General features: G+C 36.1%; 1 pseudogene; it reads right to left on the minus strand.

Annotated features, from left to right (window-relative positions):
• Positions 1–3,433: 3,433 nt before the first annotated feature.
• Positions 3,434–4,323, minus strand: LOC110038292 (annotated as a pseudogene).
• Positions 4,324–4,634: the final 311 nt, after the last annotated feature.

Consider the following 4,634-nt stretch of genomic DNA (forward strand, 5'->3'; position numbering starts at 1 on the left):
ATGCAAGTTTTTTTTTTGCAAGAATCAGAAGTCCCCTTCTCATTTAACATCAGGCCTATATAGGCTAAAACTTATAAGAAAATAAAAGAGAAGATAAAATATCTTCTAAAACAAATGAAAACAACGTCAAGTTGGCATGCAAGCCATTATTAAATCACAATAAAAATACAAAATATTCAGCCATAATAATTTGACTCCTTTATCCTTGGGCTTGGAATAAGTTGATAAATCTTTGTGGCTCTTTCTCCTTAGATCCCCATGAATTGGCTTGAATCCAAACCTCCTGGACTAATCCATTAAGAGCTTCTTTCACCCTCTTTGTACGACATCTAGTAATTGGCCCACATGGAACTTGAATTAAATCTTCTCCTGAAGTCGTGTCATTGCCATCCATGCTATCATTTGCATCATTACCCTCTTCTTGAAAAGGATTTGTCCTCAAATCAGTGCCTGCATAAAAAGTACTTAAATCAGAAACATTGAAAGTGACACCACATTATACTTATCTGGTAGATCCAGCTTGTAGGCATTGTCATTGATACGCTCAAGTATTTGGAAAGGACCATCTCCTCTTGGAAGTAGTTTGGAATGCCTTTGTTCTAGAAATCATTCCTTTCTCAAGTGTAACCAGACTCAATCTCCAGGTTCGAAGATCATTTTTTGTTGCCCCTTGTTGGCATGTTTTTTATATTGCTATGTTTTTCATATTGCTTTGTTCTTTCTCAATATTCAGTCGTGCCTTCTCATGTATCTGTTTTACAAACTTAGCCTTTTTCTTACCATCCAAGTTAACATGCTCAGAAACAGGTAATGGAATTAAATCAACTGGTGTTAAAGGATTAAAACCATAAACAATTTCAAAAGGTGAAAATTTAGTAGCAGAATGAATAGCCCAATTATAAGCAAATTCAACATGTGGTAAACAATCATCCTATGATGTTTTGATATTTTTCTTTATGATTGACCATAAAAAATTAGACAAAGTCCTATTTACTACTTCAGTTTGACCATCGATTTGTGGGAGACAAGTAGTAGAAAATAATAATTTGGTTCCTAACTTACACCACAGGGTCTTCAAAAAGTAACTCAAAAACTTATGATCTCTATCAGAAACAATTGTTTTAAGCATACCATGTAATTTTATAATCTCTCTAAAGAACAAATCTACAACATTAGAAGCATCATCAGTTTTGTGCCATGGAATAAAATGTGTCATTTTGGAAAATCGATCCACCACCACAAAAATTGAATCTCTACCACGTTTAGTCCTAGGCAAACCTAGCACAAAGTCTATAGAAATATCAATCCAAGGTGCATTAGGAATTGGTAAAGGAGTATACAAATCGTGGGGTTGCACTCGAGATTTAGCTTGTCGACATGTGACACACCTACCACAAATCCTCTCGACATCCCGCCTTATGTGTGGCCAATAGAACTATTCCTGCAAAATAACCAAAGTCTTTGCAACTCCAAAATGTCCCATTAGTCCCCCTCCATGAGATTCTTGTACAAGCAATTCTCGCAAAGAATTTTTAGGCACACATAACTTATTTTCTCGAAATAGAAACCCATCATGTTAAAGAATTTACCGCAAGCGATTTTATCACTAGCTCGATATTCATTACAAAAATCAACATCATCATAGTCAAAACCAAGTAACTTTGCGTCAAGAGTAGAAAGTAATGCATACCTTCGAGAAAGAGCATTAGCAACCACATTTTCCTTACCTTGCTTGTATCAAATGACATAAGGAAATGTCTCAATGAACTCCACCCAATGAGCATGCCTTTTGTTTAGCTTTTGTTGACCTTTCAAGTGCTTCAAAGACTCATGATCAATGTGAATCACGAACTCCTTATGCCAAAGGTAGTGCTACCAAGTTTCCAAGGCTCTAACCAATGCATACATCTCCTTGTCATAAGTTGGATAGTTTAAGGTGGCTCCACTCAACTTTACGCTGAAATAAGCAATTGGTCTTCGCTCCTGCATAAGAACAGCACCTATGCCAATACCTGAAGCATCACATTCAATTTTCAATGTTTTAGAAAAATCAGATAAAGTCAAAATAGAGGCGTGGGTAAGTTTTTCCTTGATCAATTGAAATGCTTTTTCATGCGCTTCTCTCCACTTGAACCCAACTTTCTTCTTGATTAATTCAGTGAGTGGTGCAGCTATGCTACTAAAGTCTTTCACAAACTGTTGGTAGAAACTAGCAAGTCCATGAAGACTACGAACATTGCTTATACTAGTGGGACTAGGCCACTCATGTATATCACACACATTTTCTTCATCAACCTGTATACCCTGCGCACTCACAACAAATCCTAATAAACAAAGTTTATTGGTGCAAAAGGTACACTTTTCCAAGTTACCAAGTAACTTTTCTTTTCTCAAAACATTTAAAACAAGTTTTAAATGTTCAACATGATCCTTCAAGTTTTTGCTATAGATCAGAATATCATCAAAATAGACCACAGCTAATTTTCCAATAAAAGCTCACAATACATGGTTCATTAATTTTATGAAAATACTAAGTGCATTAGTTAAACTATGTGGAATATCCTGGTATAAAATCAATTTGATGCTCAATCCCTTGAATGGGTGGTAGACTATGTAGAATATCCTCAGGAAAGACATCTTGAAACTCTTGCAAAAGAGAAACAATAGAACTAGGTAAAGTATTATCACATTCATTAGTATTTAAGAATGCCTCTCTGTAAATAATTACAATCATTGGTTGGTTTAAAAAGAATGCTCTCCTGATCTCACTTGCCTTTGTATAAAAATTCTTTTGTTTTCTTTCTTCTTTTCTCTTCATTGTTGCTTGTTCCATTTCTTCCTTTTTCTCATTTGGGTCAGCCTCTTTATGTTGATCGCTCCTTTTCGTTTGACAATAATCATTTTGCAATCTCAATTGATCCTCGTAGACCTCCTTTGGTGTCATTAGCACAAGAGTGATAATTCTATCATTGACTTCAAACGAGTATTTATTAGTGAAACCATCATGTTTAAATCGTCGGTCAAATTACCAGGGTCAGCCTAGTGACAAATGGCCTGTTTGCATTGGTACTACATCACACAAGACTTCATCTTCATATTTTCCAATGTAAAATGAGACCAAAACCTGCTTGTTCACCTTTACCTCACCACTATCATTAAAACATTACAACTTGTAAGGTTGGGAATGCTTGATGGTTGGCAGTCCTAATTTTTCAACCAAAATAGTGCTATCAGCATTAGTACAGCTTCCTCCATCAATGATCATACTACATACCTTGTTTTGTACATGGTACCTAGTTTGAAAAATGTTTTCTCTTTGAATTCCCTCATCAACCTTGGTCTGCACACTTAAAGCCCTTCTTGTGACTAACAATTCTCCTGCGACCGCATATTCTTCAAATTCAATGTCCTCTATTGGTGGTATAAAGTCAATTTATAATTCTTCATCAGTCTCAATCTCTCCATTGTTCGTATCACCAAGATTCTTTTATTAGGACATTGGTTGGCTATATGACCTCTGCCTTGACATTTAAAACATTTAATATCTCGATTTATAGATGTGGAAGGGTCAATTTTTCTTTAATTTCCTTGGCTATTTGTCTCTTTTCTTGGCTCGTGTTTGGACTTTGCAATTGGTTTGTCCTCTTTTTTCTGAAAATTTGGCTTCTATGAAGAACCCACACTAGTTGGAAAATGTGGGCCACCCCTCCTCTTGAGTTGTTGCTCTACCTTGATGACCACATGTAACATGTCCTCAAACTCTACATAATGTTGCATTTTTACTCTATCTTAGATTTCTGGGTTTTAACCATTTAGGAATCGAGCCATAGTAGCTTCTCTGTCCTCTTCTACATTAACCCAAATCATAGCAATCTCCATCTTCTGATAATAATCTTCTACACTTCGATTACCTTGCATAAGCCTTTGTAACTTTTGATACAATTCTCGATAGTAATGGCTTGGCACAAATCTCTTCCTCATAACAACTTTCATTTCTTCCAATGTTTCTATGGGACATTCTCGATTTCTCCTCCTGCTCAATATTAATTGATCCCACCAAACAATAGCATAATCACTAAATTCAATGGCGGCCAATTTCACCTTCTTTAATTTGGAATAGTTGTGGCAGTCAAACACTAATTCCATCATCTTCTCCCATTCAAGATAGGCTTCAGGATTGTTTTTGCCTTGAAAAGAAGGAATGTGCATCTTAATTCCTGGCAAGCTGTTATCATCTCTATTCCTATTGTCTCTAGCTTGTCCACCATAATGCCTCCTCTCAACAAATAAATCCCTATTGTTCTCTTCATCAAATCTAGCCCATAATATTCTTCATCCTCCTCTCTCTCTCCTCTCAGTGGAGCTCTCTCCCTTTGTCGATTGGAAATATTTCGTGGCTGTCTTTGTTGGATTCCTCCCTCTACCCATTCCAATCTTTCATGAATTTGCTCTAACTCAACCCTCATCATTCTTCTCATCTCCCTCACCAATGCTTGAAATTGGAGATTAGGAATGGCAGGTTGCCTTTCCTCTTCTTCAAAATTTGTTTGGGACATGACTGGGGACTTACAATGAAGGTAGCTAAGCAAGAATTCAAAATTAACAACACAAATCAAATTCTTAATTACTACAAA

The sequence above is a fragment of the Phalaenopsis equestris genome, unplaced genomic scaffold, assembly GCF_001263595.1.
Source record: "Phalaenopsis equestris unplaced genomic scaffold, ASM126359v1 Scaffold232392, whole genome shotgun sequence".
Classification (NCBI taxonomy): Eukaryota; Viridiplantae; Streptophyta; class Magnoliopsida; order Asparagales; family Orchidaceae; genus Phalaenopsis; species Phalaenopsis equestris.